A 23,032-nucleotide genomic window follows, 5' to 3' on the forward strand; every position below is an offset into this window, starting at 1 on the left:
ATCACGTGTCTACTGTTGCAAGTGGGATCAATAATTAATGATTTTCACAGATTTGTTTGTTTGTTTATTTATTGCCACATCAGCAACTTGTGGATATATAAATGGCAAGAATGAATGAATAAATAGATAAATAAGAGTGGCATGGTGGCTCAGTGGTTAGCACTGTCGCCTCACAGCAAGAAGGTCACTGGTTCGAGTCCCGGCTGGATCAGTTGGCATTTCTGTGTGGAGTGTCTGGAGTTCCCTCACAGTCCAAAGACATGCAGTATGGGTGAATTGAAAATGCTAAATTGGCAGTAGTGTGTGCATGTGTGTGTGTGTGTGTGCGTGTTTACAAATGTGAGAGTGTATGGGTGTTTCCCAGCACTGGACTGCAACTGGAAGGGTATTCGCTGTATAAAACATATGCTTAATAAGTTGTCAGTTCATTCCGCTGTGGCGATCTCAGATGAATAAAGGGAATAAGCCGAAAAGAAAATGAATGAATGAATGAATGAATGAATAAATAAATTAATTAATTAATTTTGTCAGGCTTATTTAATGAATTATCTGATATTAAAAGACTACAGCCCCAAGGTCCTAATGGTCATTTTGGTGATTATACTTGGCTACTATGTTTTAAGCCCAAAAAAAATTATCCAGATGTCAGAAAGACATTAATAATAAAGTAGAATAATTAATTTAGTGTGGGCCCTTTTTCTTTTATACAATTAAATAAGTACAGGTCAGAATAAGTCTCCTTTTTATTACATAATTATTTATGTTAAGCTGAATTTATTTATTTCTTTAATTATTTAACCAGGAATGTTCCATTAAGATACAATATCTCTTCCACCAGGGAGTCCTGGTCAAGATGAGCAACAAAGGACAGACTTACAAAAAATACATATCACAACACATAGACACACACAAAAATACTATAAAACATAATCAATTGTTAAAATATGTGCACTGATCTAAACTGAGTCTTTAAAATAGAGTAATGGCACAGATTTCATATGTAGTATATCTTACAGCTCATTCCATACATGTGGCGCATACATACTCTCTGTGTGAAAAAAATGGCATCTTGAGTAAGAGTATATCTGCTGATGTGGTATTTTAAGTATTTGAGCAGTACTCCAGCAAACTATATATATACACTGTGGTAATTTACCAACTAAAGCTTTAAAAATAAAACTAAGATATGTTGTTTTCTCCTTGCCTGTAATGTGGTATATATAAATTACAGTGATGTGTGCGTGCACTTAAACAGAATGACAACATTATTTCACAGACATTTTACATTTGCATTGTTTACAAAAACAACCTGAAACATTAAACTAAACAACTGCATTTAATAAACACTTTTCTAAACTTCATTTGTTTTTGCATTTATCTCGAATTCTTTTATTTTTAACTTTTTTATTTTCAGTATGCATGTTCTTGTCTATTCTACAGAACAAAGCAGGTCATCTAGTTTTTGATAAACATTATAAATGATAACAGTGTGCTAATATCTGTCTCAACCCTCGCTTAAAGTTAAGAAAAAATGGCTTAGTTTTTCTTATTTCAAGAACAATTTAATAACCGTAAAATCTTAGCTCCCATCTTGTTAGAGTCAGGAAGTAGAGCAGTGCTTATTACAAAAGTTGTTACGGCACAAGTGATGGCCTAGATGAAACCACTAGAGATCCTTGGAAACTCTTTTATTCCCTCTGCCTTCCAGTCTGACCTCAGCGGAGCCCTCCGTCTGATACAGAACCTCTCTTATCTTTAACACCATCCGTCAGTAAGTCTAACTTCACTCCACACTAATGCACTGCACCCCTCACTTCTGCCATGCCATCCCTCCGTTTCCCCTCCTCCAATAAGAGATTACTGTGCCGCACGACTGCCTAAAGCGCTGCTATGACAACAGCTTTGTCTGTGGGCGGGAGGTCCCAAGGCCTGAGAAGCAAAGGAGGAAAACACAAAGGCACACACACACACACAGAGGGGTGAAGCTACATGGGGGTCCTCACCCGTGTTTGCCAGTCAGCCCAGAATAAGAGCTCCAGAGTGTAGGGTGCAGGGTGTCCTCTGTCGTTAGTGCTGACCTGTCTGCCTCCTCTCGTCCTCTGAATGCTAAAAGTCTGTCACTCCTGAGCCTTCCTGAAATAAACACACAGAAATTATGAGTACAGATGACAGCATGAACTCAGTACACTTGAGCATTAAGATCTATCGCCTGATCGTATCTGTGATCAGATCACAAGCCGATGGCACTAAATGCAGGTCACCACGTTGCATTAGTCAAGTAAATACTAATCTGGCCTAATTTGTCTTGGACAAGACTAAAGGGCAGCAAACACACATTTACACAAGCTACCCCTCAAAAAGTTTTTATTTTTTTATCATTCAAATAATTATCTTATGATCACCACTAAAAATGGAAAATGTATGCATTTAGGAAAAAATACCAACCAAATTTTAATGAGGTGATAAATAATTATTACGAAGCATTGCCATTTTCAGCCAAGTGCATCCAGAATTTTTTATTTTGAGCAATTTTATGCAAATGTCAACCTTGCCATGAAAAAAATTAAGTTTTCACCAAAATAGCAAAACTCTTCTAGTTTTTTTGTGCAAGCAAGTATTTTACAGTACTGTAAAAATACTCAAAAAAGTCTCGGTCAATGTTTTCAAACAATTAAATGTGATTTACCAACGTCACACAAGTGACAATTTCACATCTGTCACAACCATAACCAAGCTTTTCCCTCATAAATGCATATAAAATAAACTCAATCATGTTTGTTCTATAGTGAGCCGACTCTTATCTTTTTGATTAGTATTGTTTTATGGGGTTGTGCAGTTTAATGGAAACTCACAGACTTTTTTGGTCCCCTCCATAACGCATGTTTTTTTCCTTATTTAAAATATAATATACAGTGCATGCGGAAAGTATTCATAGCGCTTCACTTTTTCCACATTATTTTAATTTTACAGCCTTATTCCAAAATGGATTAAATTCTTTATTTTCTCAAACTTCTACACACAATACCCCATAATGACAATGTTAAGAAAGATTTTTTGAAATTGTTGCAAATTTATAAAAAAAAAAAAAATTATAATAAAAAAAACACCTACATAAATATTCACAGCCTTTGCCGTGAAGCTCTAAATTGAGCTCAGGTACATTCTGTTTCCACTGATCATTCTTGAGATGTTTCAGCAGCTTTATTGCAGTTCACCTGTGGTAAATTCAGGCATACACCTGTCTATATAAGGTCCCAGGGTTGAAAGTGCATGTCAAAGCACAAACCAAGCATAAAGACAAAGGAATTGTCTGTAGACCTCCGAGACAGGGTTGTCTCGAGGCACAAGGCTGGGCAAGGTTACAGAAAAATTTCTGCTGCTCTGAAAGTTCTAATGAGCACAGTGGCCTCCATCATCCGTAAGTGAACGATGTTTGGAACCACCAGGACTCCTCCTAGAGCTGGCCGGCCATCTAAGCTTAGTGATCAGGGGAGAAGGGCCTTAGTCAGGGAGGTGATCAATAACCTGATGAGAGAGGAGAGAGGAAAACCTTCCAGAAGGACAACCATCTGTGCAGCAATCGACCAATCAGGCCTGTATGGTAGAGTGGCCAGACGGAAGCCAGTCCCCACCTGGAATTTGCCAAAAAGCATCTGAAAGACTCTCCAAATTAAACTCTTTGGAGTGAATGCCAGGAGTTACATTTGGAGAAAACCAGGTACCGCTCATCACCAGGCTAATACCGTCCCTAGTGTGAAGCATGGTGGTGGCAGCATCATTCTGTGGGGATGTTTTTCAGCAACAGGAACTAGTCAGGATAGAGGGAAAGATGAATGCAACAATGTACAGAAACATCCTGAATGAAAACCTGCTTCAGAGTGCTCTTGACCACAGACTAGGGCGACGGTTCATCTTCAAGCAGGTACTGCAAAAATGAATGGGCAAAAATTCCCAAAGACAGGTGTGCATAGGTGGTGGCATTATATTCAAAAAGACTTGAGGCTGTAATTGCTGCCAAAGGTGCATCAACAAAGTATTGAGCAAAGGCTGTGATTACTTCTGTACATGTGATTTTTCAAGGTGTTTTAATTTTAATAAATTTGCAACAATTTCAAAAAAATATTTTTTCACATTGTCATTATGGGGTATTGTGTGTACAATTTTGAGGAAATAAATGAATTGAATCCGTTTTGGAATAAGGCTGTAACAAAAAAATATAGAAAAGGTGAAGCGCTATGAGTACTTTCCAGCTGCACTATATATTTGCAGATTTATATTTAATTGATCTCAGAACTCTGTGGTTTACACTCTCGAAAAACATTAAAAGATGTTTCAATATAATGTTAACGTATACTTTCTCTGTGATTTTATGTTTTAAGCTTTTACTGCAAATGTCACATCCATAATGCTGGAATTTGTCCAAGAATTCTATTCTTTTTGAATTGAGAATTCTCCCATTTTGAACTGCAGCACTAAAACTAAAATGAGAAACAAACTGAGGATCGTTTCTGTTAAGTAAAAACAGATATTTCCAATTTTTTTTCTCCTTTTGTGTCATGAATAGGGATGCAACAAATAACCGATTGCACTATTAACCGCGCTTTAATTCCTCAGGGTTAATTAACCGTAAAGGTTTCCCAACACCATGTTTCTGCACAGAACAAATCTGCTGTAACTTTACAAAGTTATGTCAACTGTGCACTATAGTTTAAAGTTCCACGATTGCACACAGAGTAGGGATGCTCATTTCGGTTAATTTTGCTAACCGACAACCGCCGCTCATTAATCGGTTATTAACGGTTAACTGGTCAGATTACTATTAATTTTATATTAAACAAATTGACGTGTCTATTTTGTGTCTGACACATTAAATATTGCATTTTAAAATACTGATTTATTCTTTATGCTAGCATATTAATAATAGAACAAGACAACAGAGCATTTTCACGCACCTGCAGTGTTTAGCACAGAAGAGCAGAATAAACTAAATAAAATGAATAAAATAAATAGGACTGCCCTAAATTATTTTCCACTTAAATTATTAATTTATATTACAAATCGAAAACACTGACTGATTATTTTTAATAACCGGCATAGGCTGTTTTTTTCCAATCATATTTTTGTCTTCCGTCAAATAAAAATAGCAGACTTCCTCAAATCGCTTGCTCCATGGAAAATATGCATTTATTTAATGCCCCGCTGTTATTATTATGATCACACAACCTTTTTACATTTTTAATAGAAATCATTATTTTAAAGATTATGTCTTGGTTTCCTCTCTCTCCCTCGCGGTTCAAGTGCGCGCGCTGCGTGATGAAAAGACAACAACGCGCGCATATGTTGACTTTTTGTAAACAGTTTTGTTGTTTAAATATGATATTGCATTAATCTGCATACATGCTTTATAAGCTGTAAAATAAAAGGTAAAGCCTATTTGTTGCATTTATGACGCAGATCTAGGTCAACATCAGCGCTGGTTTGGTATCAACACGTCTGTTTCAAACAGCAATATTCTTCTTCCATTTTGCTTCTTTGGCAAATGTGTCTGTAGCCACGGGTTATAAGTTATCGTCCCGCTAGTTAAGTATGTCTTGCAGTTGAACAAGTGGCCGACACAGCTAACAAGCTTTTTTCATTCCAAAAACGCGAGGCGCACCTGCCTTTATATGTTGACAAGGAAAAAAGAAGAGAAGAAGCGCGGTCCTCTTATTAAACAACGACTAAATCAGCTGGGTATCGATTGTGCATAAGTGTTGCTGTCTGTGTTGTTACAGTTGTAATATTTAATACTATTGTGATATTCAAGATTTGTAAATTCATACAGCTCTGGATAACTTAAAACAGCCATTAGAACTTCAGAGCGGTGTTAATGCGTCCTGGAGTAAAGCGAAACAGCTATAAACTCCAGCAAGATAGAGTGATTATATGCAGACTCATACTTTATCTATAAATAAAGTATAACTATAGAAACTGTGTTCATCTTAACTAAACGCTTCGTTGTGTTTGCTGGCCTCACACATCGCGCACCTGTCAGTCAGTCAGCACGTAACGCCAAAGAATTAAACAGATAGCGCACAGCACTATACTGTTACAGAAAAGTTTGCGCTGTTATAATTCACTTACCTTTTAATACGTTTTGGTGCGATTATAATCCGCTATTAAAAACAACAACAATAACTGAATGTTTTAAATGGGTAATGTAGCCGTGGCGAGATGCATTTTGGTCCCTGCCATGGAAACCATGCTCTTTAAAAGTTCTCTGTAGTTGTCTTGAAAACACAAACTGCTGCTCTGGGATGAGCCGCGTGCAAAAGATGCCCCTCTTAACGCAAAGGCGCATTCAATCGGCCCCTTATGCAGCCAAACTAAAAATATATAAAATAATGATTTTAATCGTTTAACTGATAGCATTAATCGGTTACAAACGCACCCTTTCGGTTAACGGTTAATCGATTATTTTGAGCATCCCTAACACAGAGGCTAATATGCACACACACACACTGGATTAACTATGACTGAGGCTATCAACTAAGGGCTGTTCACATATCGCATCTTTTGCAAGCAAGTTCATTATTTCCAATGAAGGTGCGCGGCTTGTGTCCACATATTGGGAGTGACGCGTACGTGGCGACATGCTCCCACTTTCCAGGTGCACCTAACTGTAAGAATGCCGCGAACGCACCACGAGTCACGTGACAAGAACTGACCGGTCAGCTTCATACTATTACTTTGTATAGAATACACACATTCCTAATCCAAAGAGAAAAAAATACAAAAGGAAAATACCAAACAAGTATATATCAATATATTTGATCAACAGTGCCTTTCAGACAGAAGACCAGCAGCCTTTGACTACATTTGTTCTTTTAAAAAGGGAAATACTTAGCTAATATGTAGCTTATATTTACATTAGACAAATACTATTTTGTATTTATTTTTATTTATTTATTCATTATTCTGTTTTTTCAGTATAAAATTGTTTAAAAGCCAAAAAGTTTTCTCATTTATTTTTAGGTGCAAAGACTATTGTCTTATTATTATTATTATTATTATTATTATTATCATTATTATTATGTACTGTATTATTTGGTTACTGAGCAGCAATAAATAACACTTTAAAATATAGGAAGTTTTCACATTATTTCCAAAACTCGTAGTGTTTTTATATTAATAAATGCATAATAATCGTGATAACCGTAAATTATTACGTATTATTCCTCAGACTATAGTCGTACAACTAAAATCTATAACCGTTGCAATCCTAATTATGAAACACGTAACGTGTTCATATCGAATCATGGGGACTGGGACATGGGATTTTCACAACAATATTTAGTCATAATTTTCCGGTTCTTACTTTTGAATAATAGTGCATCAGATCCAACAAAAAGCTTCAAACTGGTTCTCAACATTGATTGGATCTTGTGGACCAAACCAGGATATTTTAAAGGATCATGTGTCACTGAAAACTGGAAGAACTGGCTGCCAATATATGCATTTTTCTTTATAGCCCCTATATGCCTTCATTGTAATTCACACAGGCGTCTCTGAGGTCATCGTTGTGCAGTGACGGAGCAACAATCCCATAATGCACAAGGCAGGAATGCAAAACAGCCTGGGAACGGCATTCCTCGGCAGACAAGACCAACATAAGGGCTCTATTGTGAGTGAGAGTACACGGCTTCGCTTTCTCATGCAACCTCAATACCTGATTACTTGTGTAAACCAAAGTCAAGGTTACATTAAGACATACAAGAACGAGTGAGGAAAGAAGACAGGAGTCCAGTAAACACTTTTATTTCATTAAAGGCCTCTAAGCTTTTGTTGTTGGTTTGGATGCAGCTGTGCAGATATTGACATGAGAAAATCCAATTAATCTTTCCTATAAAAAGGTAAGAGGATTGCAGCCTTACACCTACACAGATGTAGCCTGAGAATAGCCAACATCCACGTGAGCGCAACACACTCCCTACATTATTTAGCTACTCATGCTGATGTCAGTATTAAGGTGTTTTTCCACCATTTTGGCAACAGATGAGAACTATCTTAAGGCCGCCCACAACACTGCAGCAGAGACAATAAACAATACTGAGCCAAAACAAACAATACACCTATTTCCGATGCCAAAAACCCTGTGCATTTACATAACAGCCATCTATCTTTCATGAGAGCGGCTCAGATGGACGACTGAGTTATAGTGCTTTCCAGTGTACAACCTTAACACTCCACAAGGGATGAATAAAAATGTAACTTTGCAAGAAACCTTACAAAGGTATGGGAAAGTTGGCCACGGTTTTTGTTTAATGCAACATTGTTTTAAACAGCATTGCAAGAATGACAGTCTGACCTTTGGTATTTTTTGTAATTGGAGTCTGACATCAGTGACGCAAGCAAAACAGCTCAGATCATATGATTTAGATACAAATATGTACCATAGCAAAGCCCCCTGACAAGTGGAAATTGCCCAGCAACCTTTGGGAATTAGAGAATCTAGCTAGGTAGTAGGCGAACGAATAAATAAAGAGCCCCTATTATGCATTAAAAAGGGTCATATTTTGGTTTTGGGGGTCCCCTACAACAGTTTGATATGCATGCATGGTAAAAAAACCCTTTCATTGTCTTATAATATCCATTTATTTTTACCTAATTATTCCAACGACTCCCATATGATTCGTTCAGCAGTTCATTTGTTCCCAAACCCCTCTTTAGCGCGATGACTGTGTTCAGCGAGAGAGAGAGAGAGAGAGAGAGAGAGAGAGAGAGAGAGAGAGAGAGAGAGAAATGCTCAGCATGGCTTATCAACAATTTTGAAGCAGTCAGAGAGTATGTGTGAACCCAATGCAGGAGTTCATTAAAGCAATGAGTTTAACACCAGCATATTGCTCTATTCTTAACCATAAGCAAAAACAGTGACACACATTCAGTATTAATCCACACAGTGGCAAAAGCTGAACTATTTTGAAACTTGACCGCGACACGCGTGTAAGAAAAGCTGACAGTGGCCATAGCAATGACAAACGGCAGTGGATCGCGAGCTCACAAACGCATATAAATCCATAAACAAAGCGGCAAAGGTCATGTTTTTAATGTGGTTTTAGACGCGATATAAGAATATAAAGAGTTAACCAGAAATGGTACAAGTGCTTGCAAGTAACAAAACACAATTAAATACAGAATTTGCAAGCTAGAAAAAACAAGGAGGCAACCATTTTAATCGCACTTAAGTTACTTAGACTTGTGAAATGGACTAAGAAACTGATCCAAGAACTGAGCACTGTAAAATTCCTGTCAAGCTCTTACAAACACAGCACAAGGCTGGGGCTATAATGCTGAGGTATTTTTGCACAAATAAACTTCAAGCACTCACTAGCCGCATTTCCACTATCGCGCCTAAAGCGAGCGAGCCAGGGCGAGCCAAGGCCAGTCGCGTTTCCACTATCACTTCCGGGGCGTAATCGGGACAAAGCGGGGCTTCCTTGGGGCCAGCGTCCGGCCTTTTTTGGCCCGCCGAATACCTTGGGCCAAGGAGGGCCAACTGGGGCTTCGGGGCGGGGTTACGTACAAAGGCGGTGTTTTCCTGTCAGGTAAAGAGGAGACAAGATGCTTTGTTCCCTTACATTTGTTTTGCTATCGTGCTTGATCAACTCACTAAGAAAAATCTGTGTTCAAAGTAAATGCCGCCGAACTCGAATGTCCTTATCCAGGGATCGGTGTCTGGCCTTACACCAACAGACCACAAACAGTAAAAAAGCAATCGCTTCGGTGTTCTCCATCTTCCAGCTCTCGTAGTGAGGTTGTGTCTCTCGTAATGCCAGGTTGTGTTTGTGGTTATAATTTGAGTTTTTTGTTCCCGCTGAAGTGGGCGGGTTGTGTGATGGGTTGTGTGGCGTTTGATTCGGGGGACGTTCTGGGGGCGGTGTTTGCGTGACGCGCTGCGAGCAACTAGCCCGACAGTGGAAACGCGACATGATTTCGGCCTCATTTCGGCTATTGGCCCGGCCTGGCCCGATTAAAGCCCTGGCTCGCACTGGCCCGATAGTGGAAATGCGGCTACTGTTCACAGCCTTATCTTTGGGTAGGGAAAATAACAGTAACTTTCTCTCACATTTCAGAGCACAGCATCTTCGTGACATGATTCAACCGGGATCAGACAAACAGTGTTTGTCTTCCTCTTTTTCCTTCTACAGTGTTTTTGGGCTGGGCCGGGGTTTTAAATTTTCCCGGGTCAACAAATGGGCAGGGCTTGAGTTCCGTATTGACGCCACGCTGACATGGCTAAAGACTAGATAGATGAATCAATAGCTTTAAACATGGCACACTTTCAGATTTAAGCCTAAGCTGGATATTTCACTTCACTTACAGCATGTGTTACACACTGCATGAAAGGTCATTTTAAAAAAGCCCATAATAGGGGCTCTTTAAAAACTAGAGCTGGGTGACTTGGCCTAAAATTTGTTCAATTGCATTAATTAAACATTTTGACTTCATTATGATTAATGAACGATTACTTTATTTATTTATTTTAACTCAATGACGGGTTTTGTACAGTAAATACTGTAAGCTCACGTTACAAGTGAGAGATTTTTATTTAAATTTTATTTTGATTTCAATTTTAAAAGAACTGAAGGAAACACACACTATCTACTATCTATAATTATGTATTGAACATCAACGTAGAACAACTGAAATTAAAACACACATTGCATAAAACCATCATAAATAAATAAATAACTTGCACTTTTTAAAAAAAGTATATTTTCGATGATTTTCGAATTAAAAGTAGAAAATAAGCAGTAGCTTTTCTAAACAAAATAACTTTTGTATATCCTGTAAATAATATTTTAAACTATGTATTTCTTGCATCTTATGATAAACAAATATCTTAATGTAAATAATAATTTTAATGTAATGGAAAATATGCGGTCTTAAAGGCTTAACAGAGCGGGTTACGTTCAAAATTTGACCCGGAAAAAGCTTTGAATGTCGATTTCAATTACTATTCGATTAATCGCCAAGCCCTATTAAATACATAAGCATTATTATTATTTTACTTTTTGGTCAATGATACAATGATACCTTAATACTCATTTTTTTAAACCCTTCCATGATGTATTTTGCAATATGTACATTTTTGTACAACCCTCAATTAGATGTGATTTTAATGAAAATTTGTATTGGTGGTTAAAACAATTATTAAATTACTTAAACTGATCATTAAGACAGACACTAAACACTGTACCTTTCTAAACCTGTTGCGTTACAAAAAAACCGCTTTGGCTTTAGAGTATGAAAATTCACCTTTTAACAGGCCTCTGCAGGTGAGCCAATGAGGCCATTCTGTACCTTGGTGCTGTTCAACAAGGCTTTAGTTAATGCTGTTTTATAGATCATTCACACAAACAGAATAACACAAACATACACCGTCTTAAGGAGGTTTCCCCTTCCCCCTCATACTAGATGACACAACATTTAGCAAAGAGCCTCAAGACTGAAAAAAAAACATATAAATAGAGACTCAAACCATCTGCTGCTCAAGAGCTTAAGTAGCCTACTTCAAACCCTCCTGTTCCATTCAGCGACGTACTGGCCGCAACTCAACTACAGCTCAGCCCAGCACACTAAGCCTCTGCCCTCTTACACAGGGACATCTGGGTTCTTACTAACAAAATCTACTTTTTACACTGATGTAGGATCAGTCCTACCGTACAGAATTCAAGTCATCAGGCTGATCTCTGGTAAATGTCAAAGGCCAGGCTAATAAATTCTGGTGTGGAAGACAAGGGATGGGGCGAGGTAGATTCGGAAAAGTACGTTGGCAGTGACTGCAGGTGTTTCTAGCCAGAGCAGGTGCAGCACGGCTGGCCCAGAGGCTGTGGGAGTGGCTTTACTAAGCCAGCCAATAGGCTGTGAGCATTAATGGGCACTGTGTCAACAACCCTGTTGTTTTTCATTCCACCTGGGAAACGGTCCTCACAGATACTGCGGCTGTGAACACAGACTACGCAATACACATGACAGACTCTCACCGGCCACATTCCTGGCAAACCTTTTGTAGTAGTATCACTCATGTAAACCAACAGAGAAAGCAAATAAGTGTCATCCAAGTAAGAGATGAAACTGATCTATAAATACAAAAAGAATATTCCACTTTTCACATAAGCAGTTCTACGTAGGCATGGGTCTGTATAAGATTCTGACGATATGATAACCTGAGATAAAATATCACAGTTTTACAGTATTGTGATTGCTGCTCTTAAATATATTCTTTTTAAATGTCTGGTAAAAAAAAAAAAAAAACTTTTTCCCCCTTTGAACACAATATATTTTATTTTGAGAAACTTAAGTAAAAGTATTTTAGAACAGTAAACATGTCAGGCTAAATTTAAATGAATACTTGACTTCTGCTGTCTTCATTAGTTTCAAAAACACCGATTTCTTTACAATATACAACGGCATCTTTGGAGATCTTTTCTGCTGGAGATACTGTTGTCTTAATAAACTTAAAACAAAAAGCAAAAAAACAAAAATAACCTTACATATACCGTAGGAACCGTGTTTCATTCATACATTCATTTTCTTTTTGGCTTAGTGCCTTTATTAATCTGGGGTCGCAACAGCGGAATGAGCCGGCAACTTATACAGCTTATGTTTTACGCAGCTGATGCCCTTCCAGCTGCAACCCATCACTGGGAAACACCCATACACTCTCATTTACACACACTACGGACAATTTAGTTTACCCAATTCACCTATAGCGCATGTCTTTGGACTTGTGGGTAAACCGGAACACCCAGAGCAAACCTACGCGAACACGGGGAGAACATGCAAACTCCCCAAAGAAATGCCAACAGACCCAGATGAGGCTCGAACCAAGGAGCTTCTTGCTGTGAGGTGATCGTGCTACCCACTGCGCCACCATGACACCCACTGTAGGAACGGTTTACCAGAAAATTTTGACGTTTTAAAACTTTGACTTTTCCAAACCATGGTGTCCCTTAAAAACAGTTACCGTCCCATGGCTAGTTCTACGGTCTATAATTTAAGATGAGCAATCAGGATTGGGCTGTGAGTAATTGGCTTCCAGAAAAAAAGTTAAAAATGTGAGAACTCAAATCTGGACATCCTTTATTTGCCCATCATTCTTTTCAAACCAAGACTTCTGTTTTTCTTCTAAACACAAATGATATTTTAAATGAAACTAAAACTAATAGCCTGCATATAAAAGGCTCCAATCAAGCCACAGAAACACATTATTCACAAAAAAGATGGCAGACTGAGCCCTGCACAGGATGAACCTGTTACACTGAAAGACATGAAACAGCTCGTCCTGAGGAGTGGCAAGTATGAAAAACAGCACCTAAATGCTGTGACAGGAAGGAATCGGAGCTCTTTTCCCTTCATCACCATTTAGCAGGTCCTAAATCTATACAGCATGATAATATGTCAAAGCTCTAAAGTCCACCACACACCTCTACACTGAAAAAAACTCAGAACACAATGAATCGACACCTCAGAGGTATGAATCTCTCTCGTCAAAAAACTGAAAACCTAGAAAAAACCCCCAACAACAATAAAGTGATGTCCGAAAAGACATCATTAGGGAGATCGGGAAGCTGGACAGGCCGACACTTTCATGGCTGTCACTGAAGAGGAGAAACAGAGCAGGATCGTTATCTTCCCCAAAGCTCCAGCTCAACATTCCAACACTCTGTGTTTGCGTACCAAAAAAATTCCAGATTCCAAGCTCCTAAGAATCAGGCACGTACCACTTAGTACCAGGAAGGAGAGCAGTGAAAGTGGAAAAGAGGGAAAGAGACAAACAGAGGGGGAAAATATGTGGAAACAGCATGGTATGTAAAGGATAACACCAGCAAGTAGGGATGAATCACTTTTAGCCTTTGCAGTGCAGGAACAGAAAATAAAACCAGCACATGACCTTCAAAGCTGTTAATAAGTAAACCATCCCACGGGTCTTCGGTTGACTTACAACTTAAACAGAAAACATTCTGAAAAGTAATGTGCATGCAAATATGGAAAGGAAATTGACCAAACGTCTGATAGGTGTGAAAACATCTCAATTTCAAGCTCTTAAGCCTGGTTTATACCTCCGCGTCAAGTGATTGGCGTGACCCACAGCGCATGCAACGCGTGTAGCCATGCATTCATACTTCTTCGCGCTGTTTCTGTTGCTCTGCAATAACACTTCCGAAACGCTAGTTGGCAGTGAGGTGTTTATGTTCTGTGTCGAGTGTCTTCGCTGGTGTTTTGTTTTGTCGGAACGCTTCCTTAATGTACAAGTGGTTCAAACTCGCTCTTTTGAGGCAGGAACCGGCGGACGTGCAACAACTTTAGTCATGAGGTAAACACAAAACAAAACTTTCCATCCGGAGCTCCTTCACGGGACTCCACACTTGTAAACAATCGCTCCATCGGGCTCACATGGCTCTCGGTCCCGCCCCCACACGTCAGCGCTACCAAGCTGACCAATCACAGAGCTTGCACTACGTGTCATTGTGACGTGTAGTTGCATTTTTTTTGAGAGGTACACATCAGGGACGCCGATGGCTTTGCATCCACGCGTAGGCCGCACCGTAGCGTAAGCGTGCGCTTGACGCAGAAGTATAAAACAGCCTTTAGAGTGAGCACGCTCTCTTTCTCAAACACAAATGCGTGAGCCCGGGTCGTTGTCATGGACACAATCAGAAACCAAAACTTATAAAGAACGATAGATACCAGGCTTTTCTTCCTTTCATTCATTTTTTTTCTTAATTGATATCAATGTTAATTGTCCATTTAGTTACTGATGACTTTGTTTTTAGTTTCATTTAATATAATATTTTATTTGTATGCATTGTGGGAGAAACTGTTTATTAAATTGTCAAGATTTTAAAAACAGTAATGCATTAGGTATGTTTTATACTGCAATGCTATTTTTAAAATGTAAACCATTGTTTTATTTCTCATAATGTAACAGTTGGACTGTTTGTTGCAGAAAACAGAGTTATTGAAAGCACACTCAGGGGATCCAGCTCCAGAGAGAAAGTAAATGTATTATTATAATTATTATTAACATCATCATCATCATCATGATAATCATTAATAATTGGACATTAAGTCTGAAATTATTACACCAATAACAAGTGATTGCAGCATTACTTAGAATTGCTGGTTCATAATTGGTGGTTTTCAAATATAATATATTTATTAATATACAATTTGTGACAGTAGCGCTCATTTATTTTTCTGTGGGTGCTCCAAAACTACTGAAGCAACAGTGCCAAGTGGGAAAATTTCATTTTGAGCCGTGTTTATGTTTGGCATGCCAATTTAGAACACAATGCTGATCATTAACCAGATTATTTTAAATTTACTAATAAAGAGAGCATTCAGTCATGTTTCATAAATCTGTAAAACTTTAAGAAAAAAATAGATTTTAAGCTTTTTAATGTTGTCATTTTAGTGCTGTTTTGTTATTGAGAGAAAATAATTTTTTACATAAAACCCCCGTCTCAGCAGTGTTCACACCTGATTTGAAAAAAGTTAGGAAAACAGGCATTTCCAGCTGTGTTTAGGTGGGAGTGTCGTATAAAAAGGGGAGTTCCATTACATGCATATAAATCATTCATTTGCGCACAGTCAATGTAAATGTAAACATACTGAGATGGAGAGTGATTCTGAGAGCACAATTTACTTCTCCCCACCTAAATCACACACTTTTATTGACTAAAGTGCAGGTTTATACAATTTTTAACCTTTGTACACAAACGGAAGCGTGCATGCAGAAGAAAAAGAAGACGCTCATGATATCTTTAGATATTTTTAATAATAATATCTAATATCTTACATTACCCATCTGAAAAAACAAAGTAGGCAAAGTAGGCAATAGGACTTTGAATTTGCCAGTAACCTGGGTTAAACGCTTCCGGTCAATTGTATGCCAATGCAAAAATTGGCGCATTTAAGGTCAGTTTTCTTTAAAAATCAGCGATCTCCACTAGCTGAGTGATATCTGATATAGGGTGGGTCTCAGATTGTACATGAAGCACTGCATTAAATAACATTTCCCCCGCCATGTCTTTATCATATGAGCATTTATTTTACCCCATTATATTCAATGGAGCTTCTACGCTAGCCTGCCGATTCTGACGGTCGCGTGCGAGTAAACAGTTTTTTGTCTCGTTTTACGCTTGAACAATTAAATGAATGCCAAAGTTTATTCAACTGAATGTATTTTACTTACATTACAACATCGATGCTGTAAAAGGAACCGTATAAAAATGGAAAAAAACTCACAATAATAGGTCACCGGAAGTTTATCAGTATGGGAAAAATACTAGCTCGGCATATACCCTATATCAACACAAACTGGAACAGTGTCTTTTTTTTAAAGAAGAGAACTATCAAATTCAGATTCAACTATTTCCATATACAAAAAGCTTGCGGGTAAACCAATAATTTTCTCCAAGTGTTATTAGGCCACATTAAACCAACCTCTGCTCACGTTATGGGTTGGCACACTTAAAAATGGAGAACTGAAGACCTGTGTCTCTGAAAAATGACACTGTAACAGGTAAGACGGAAGAGTCAGAGGCAACATTCTCATGCATAATAATATAGTTATGTCTCTTTTATAATAGTGTGCGGCAATAGAACTGAACCAGCTCTTTCTCATGAATTAATGTGCAGAATTCTGAAAACCTGTGATGTCACAGTGTACTGGCGGCCATTTATCACTCAGAATTTGCGCATTTACCTTATGGCCATTATGTTGCATTAAAATTTCTTTTTAAACTAAGAGAACAAATTCGATAGTGAAATGTAGGTGTCTTAACAGTGTTATTATCAACGTGACACATATATATGTGCCAACAGTCTCAAAAATGTGTTGTAAGGTTTCACTCTTTAAGGATGATCTCAGCTGTATTGGTAGCACCCGGCAGTACACACAATGCTCACCATCAGGTATTTCAATTTTTTTTCACACCAAAATGGGAAAATGATAACTTTGCAGTGTGTAAAGGCCCACCTCCCAAACTTTGAAAACATCAACTTTAACAAGGTCGTAAATACTGAATATTGACCACTGCACTCAACTACACAATAAACTACAAAAATCCAACAAGAAAACCTGGTCTGATTTCTGAAGCTTTTTTTCATTCAGACTTGCAATGAGTCAGAATCCAGTTTAAGCTCAAGTCATAGTTTTACATAACAACAGGAGAGCAGCTGTGTGAATTATATTGATTGGTTAGCATTATTTGAAGTACATCTCTGTCTCTGTATACAAAACAATTTGCCCTGTTTGTGTTGATCTGCTAACTGCTACATTTCTAAACCAAATCATTAATACATATAAAACCAGGAGGAAAACAAATAGCATGTGAATAAGTGAATGATAATAAGTGAATTGCGCTTCACTTTACATGTAAATCTGATGGTGTCTTCCTGTCAGTTCTTTACAAGGATAAGCTGTGAAAAGGTCCAGACCTGTCAAGAGTCAAAGGTCCGGGTCCACAAGACTAACACTACCTTAACTAGCCTAATCATACAAATCTTCATTAAGATTATTAGTCAAGCAGACAACCCAGCGTGTCAATATTGAAAATATGATGTTCCTGAATCCGAAATGAGATGAATTCATTACCAGTGCAGACGTACAGCTAAAACAGTGCTCCTAAGTTAAATGATTCCGTTCTTTAAAAAGTATGCTGATGATGTGTTGCAATTTATAGCATGGGAAGCCAATTAGACACAGTGCTGATGATCTGTGGCTCATCTACTTTTGACTGGACGCACCTGGACTAGCCTGCGATGACTGAGAGATTTGAAGGACCCCAAATGGAATCAGGAGATTAATAAGGATTCCTCACATTAGCCAAGTGACAAGCCTTCAAAACAAACATCTCACACAACTTATTAGAAGCGTTTTCAGGTCAGTGATTTAAGAGATGCGTTTTTTTTTTCCTTGCAGGAGTGATTTGTTTGAACAGTCAGGGGCCAGCATGTTGTTATTGTCCTTCACTGGCCCCCCTGACAACTAGTTGAAAAATCCATGGTCTAGACAGAAGAGTAGCCCCACGGCATTTTGGATGAGCTCTGTAGGAGAGTTTGTGGCTTGTTAATTACAAGCCGTGGTGGTCCATCAGGACAGCAGAGCCTGAACATACTGAGAATTCCTCAGGGGACACAGATGGGTTACAGTGGTTCTGTACATTGTTGGCACAGGTCCCAGCTCCTTCCAGTACCACCATCTATGTGATAAAAAGCCTGTCTACACATTTATAACTCTCTTCCAACATCAGCACCTCACATCTGAGAATGAAGCTGAAACACTTCGGACTATCAGCCTACTTGCTAGTTCCACACATCATAATAAAATATAAGCTGATAACATTTGATCCTGGTGTTTGTCACCAGCGTGGATATGATACAGTTTGACAAATACAGGCATTTTAATGGCTGATTTATTTATTTTTTCAAACAAAACAACATGAGGGTGATTAAAATGTGTATACTTTCATTCAGATGCATGTCTGGGGTTAGCATGATTGATTTTTTTATAAAAATGTGTACTAATTTAGCTAAGAAAGTTGGGCTGGGCGATAAAATCGGTATTGACCATTGTCAATATTGATTAAAAAAAAGATACGGTATAAAGTTTTGGTATGAAGCGCTATAGTTTTATTAAAATGTGACTGCTGTAGCACGCACCTTGGAAGCAATGTCAAAACCTTATGGTGTAAGTTTGTCATTTCCAACGGAGGCATGTGACTTGCACGAAAACATCTCAACTTTTCCGAATGCACCGAGTGCACTGATTTATGTAAAAAAAAAAATGAACCATTGTAAATGGTCAAGGAATCCACGCGCACGTCACTTCAGGTCAGGTCAGAATGATCACACATGCTCTGTAGCAGCAGTAAGGAGATTGTAATTAAAAAAGGATGTAAGGATGTTGCCCGAGTGGCTTTTTGGTTTTTTTTCTTGCGCATGCCAGCAACTAGCACCCCATCTGAAAGATTTTTTAGCATAGGGGGTAATATAGTCATTCAAATTCACAATTTGTAATGTTGTAATATGCATTTGAATAAAAATGGTTGGTTCCTTTACTAGAAAGCTCAGATTTTATTATCATAATTGGTTTTGTTGACAAAGTTTGAGGTTTACTTTATCATTATTATACACACAAAGTTTGCTTTGATTGTTCAGCATTTACACTTTACCATTGCACACACTTTGAAACATTTTATTTAGCAAGTTTAAGAGTCTCTTTAACACTTATGTTAATTTTATTATAAAGAGATCAGATATTTTATTTAAATATTTTTGCTTTTGACTATTAAAACTATTTGCCTTAGTAATGTTGGTCTATTAAAATAAAGTGGTTAAAAATCCTAATATTCCTAACTTTACTGTTAAAAATATTCAATAATTATCGATACTGAATGATATGACACATGGTAAGAAAATATTGACAATTAAAATATCCTACTGCCAAGCTATTGCAGCATGAAAAATAGATCACTGCAATTTTGTATTCAGATGCAGTTTTACTTGCAACTCAATGAAAGTTAAATTAATTCATTAAAAAAGTGATATTAAATTTGTGATGATAGAAATAAATGCATGTAGAAGATGCTCTAATTGTACGTCATACAATGAATTTCAAATTCTACAAAAAACATGTTTATTATTATTACTACTACTACATTAAAATGAAATAATTGTATTTATTTAAATAAGATCAAATTGATCTTTATTTGATTAACATATTTTAATATTATTACTATATCGTTTAAATATTTTAAAATATTTTATTTAAATGAATAGTCAATAATATGTTTAAATGGTCTCTGAAGGGAGTCACACTACACTGTATTCTACAATATATCCATCAGACAGGCCAACAGATTTCATTAGGCTGCCAGGCCAGACTCCGAAGGAACGTGGCGGTGAAGTAACATGATTCTAGAGTATGCTGGCATTAACACCTCTCACTCTACTCTGAAAACAGATACCGTCTCCTTGAAAGAAACTCATCTGATCCAGAGCCAAAATCCTCAATCATCTGTTATAGCATCATTTATTTGTGCAGTAACTCCACACCTGCGCCACACAAATGAAACTGACATAAATAACCTATTATTATCATCATCAACAGCGCTGAATCATTTTATTTAAAAAAAAAAAAAGGGAAAAAAAAAAAAAAGATGTTTGACTTGGTACAGGCATCAAGAGTATAGGGAAGATTATCTGTGTTTTGGTGCTGACACAGGTTACTTACAGCCAGCTATGAGCTGAACTATCACAGCATGCAGGGAAGACTTATCTTTAAAAAACACAGAGCAGCCAGCTGACAAGCAGCTTGTGATCTGAGGAAATGATAAGATTATCAATTGTGTTCTTAATAATGGATTAAAGACATGAATCACAGCCAACGCTGGCTTGGTAGGAATGTCTTTTTGTGATTTGGTTATATATAAAAAGAAACATCTACAAGAGAAACAGACAAATTTTGTTGACAGAGAAGCACCAAAGATTCACTTACAAAGTCAATGGGTCAAGTTTCACACCCTGATAGACTTTAACATTATGGACTTTTATTTATTGTAAATAAGAAAACAACAACATATAGTTGAAGTCAGAATTGTTATCCCCTTGTTTATTTTTCCCGCAATTTCTGTTTAACTGAGAGATTTTTTTCAACACATTTCTAAACATAATAGTTTTATTAACTCATAATAACTGATTTATTTTATCTTTGCCATAATGACAGTAAATAATATTTGACTAGATGTTTTTCAAGACACTTCTATACAGCTTAAAGTGGCATTTAAAGGCTTAACTAGGTTAATTAGGTTAACTCGGCAGGATAGGGTAATTAGGCAAGTTATTGTATAATGATGGTTTGTTCTGCAGACAACCGGAAAAAATATAGCTTAAAGGGGCTAATAATTTTGATCTTAAAATGGTTCATAAAAAATTAAAACCTGCTTTTATTCTAGCCGAAATAAAACAAATAAGACTTTCTCTAGAAGAAAAAATATTATCAGACATACTGTAAAAATGTCCTCGCTCTGTTAAACATAATTTGGGAAATATTTAAAAAAAGAAAATTCAAAGGGGGCTAATAATTCTGACTTTAACTGTATATGGTTTTTAAGGTATTCCTGTTCCTGTCCTAAACCCAACCTAAAAAAACATAATAGGCAATCATAGTTCTTGTATAGTTATCAAAAAATACCTCATAGAGTGAAATAATCTATATTACAAAGCATAAAGTTCTATGTGAAAAATATTAAGCTACTATTGAATTAAATTATTACTTTTACCTTATTATTTATAATATTCAGTTACTCTTAATTTGATTATTATTATTCATTCTAATATAATTTTGTAATTTTAAATAATATATAATCTATGATGTTAAATTTGTTTTAATCTATTTTTTAAATTTTACTCAAACTTCGGGTCATTTACTTATCAGAAGTTTTTTGTTTTAAGTATTGAATTATAAAAAAATATTTAAATTCAATGTTTTTATATTAATGTGCTAAACCTAATAAAATACTTAACTCTGAATTTTATTTCATTAAGTAATTTAATAATAATTTATCTTTATTTTATTACTGTTTCTTTTCTTCTTCAGTTTTTCCCCTGTAGCTGCTGCTGGACCAATTTTCAGACTAATATTTACTTACTTTTTCAGTCATTTAAAACATCATTGGGGTGATTTCAATTTATACAAAAAAAATAAAACCAAGCATCCGGTGCATATCTAAAAACAACAAAAACTTAACAAAAGCATGCTATAATTTGATGAGTTTTGTGTGCATAGAAATATATCAGTAATATGATTTTGAAAAGTAGATTTACAACGAGAAAAGGTCTACAACACTGAAAAACTCCCAAAAATTTCCAAGGTTTACTAGCACATCAAACTGTCAGACGCCTTTGAATATGAAGAGAGGTTGATAAAATAAACCTGAACACTTAACACTCAGTTTTAAAAGAACATAAACACTTTAGCATATCTAGTAAACACATATCTGTCTGAGTGACCAATTCAATAAATAACTACATTTTAAATCAATTAATAAAACAGAATGATTAACTCAGAACTGTAGATTTATGTCAGAATGGTGACACACACTCACCTGCAGTTCCCAGTCATAAAATACAACGATAACGCCCTTTCCATGTCAGCTTTGATCCACAGTCCAGTAATCACTCCACAGACGATATAAAAAGGCAGCGCAATCAGATTTCTGAACCAATCCGAAGGTAACAATGCGACATTTGTGTCCTAATGGCTGTAATGAAGGTAGATGAACAATGGTAGTCCGTGTATCGATTCAAGAAACTTCCACGCAGTTTCAACAGGTTGTTTATAGGGGGAGTGAATGAATCCACAACTTTGCCATTTCAGTTACTTAAAACAAAACCACAGGTTTCCAGTCTCAAGACCTGGTGAGTTGCCACTTTTCGAACACTGGACGCGCTAATGATGCCTAAAAATGCTCCCTAGGTAGGCGACTCATTAGGCTTTGAGACAGTAGCTGTATGAGCTTGATATTCCTACTAAACTAAACCAACAGCGAAACGCAGTACTTATACATCTTATAAACAGTCTCTTAAATGTTTATAGAGCTTAATTTAAGACAAATGAGTGCGTGCTTTAATGTTTTGCTGAGTATTTGCATAGCTAACACAGCTAGCTGACCACTTCCCGAAGTGCAGCGTTGCTTTCTTTCCCAGGCAACCTGTTGCAAACAACACTGACGCCGCGTTTTAGGGCCAAAACAACTTGAAAGAGTGGCTTAGCTTACCTCTTTAGTCAGATATGCCGTCCTTTACGTCCACTAAGCCTATAAATACGTCCAAACAGGCGGTTTTGTCCACAGAATTGCACGTTAGATTGTTGTCATGTTGTGTGACGGGTCGCTACGGCTCGACAGTTTCAGGCTCGGGACTGACTGACTGACGGAGAGTGGCTCAACAGCGCCTCCGACAACCCTATGAGACGACGATT

The 23,032-nt window shown here is 37.1% G+C and overlaps 1 protein-coding gene across 2 annotated transcripts in view; it reads right to left on the reverse strand.

Moving 5' to 3' along the window:
- The window catches only part of pals1a (protein associated with LIN7 1, MAGUK p55 family member a), a 50,223-nt gene extending 27,258 nt beyond the window's left edge, over nt 1–22,965 (reverse strand). For both annotated transcript variants that reach the window (XR_008839247.1, XM_056477236.1), the window contains exons 1-2: nt 22,830–22,965; nt 2,004–2,133 (exon numbers count right to left, since the gene is read on the reverse strand). The gene's annotated coding sequence lies outside the window, so the exon portion shown is untranslated. The remainder of the gene's footprint in view (nt 1–2,003; nt 2,134–22,829) is intronic.
- Nucleotides 22,966–23,032: the final 67 nt, after the last annotated feature.

This window comes from Danio aesculapii, chromosome 17 (assembly GCF_903798145.1).
Source record: "Danio aesculapii chromosome 17, fDanAes4.1, whole genome shotgun sequence".
Taxonomy (NCBI): domain Eukaryota; kingdom Metazoa; phylum Chordata; class Actinopteri; order Cypriniformes; family Danionidae; genus Danio; species Danio aesculapii.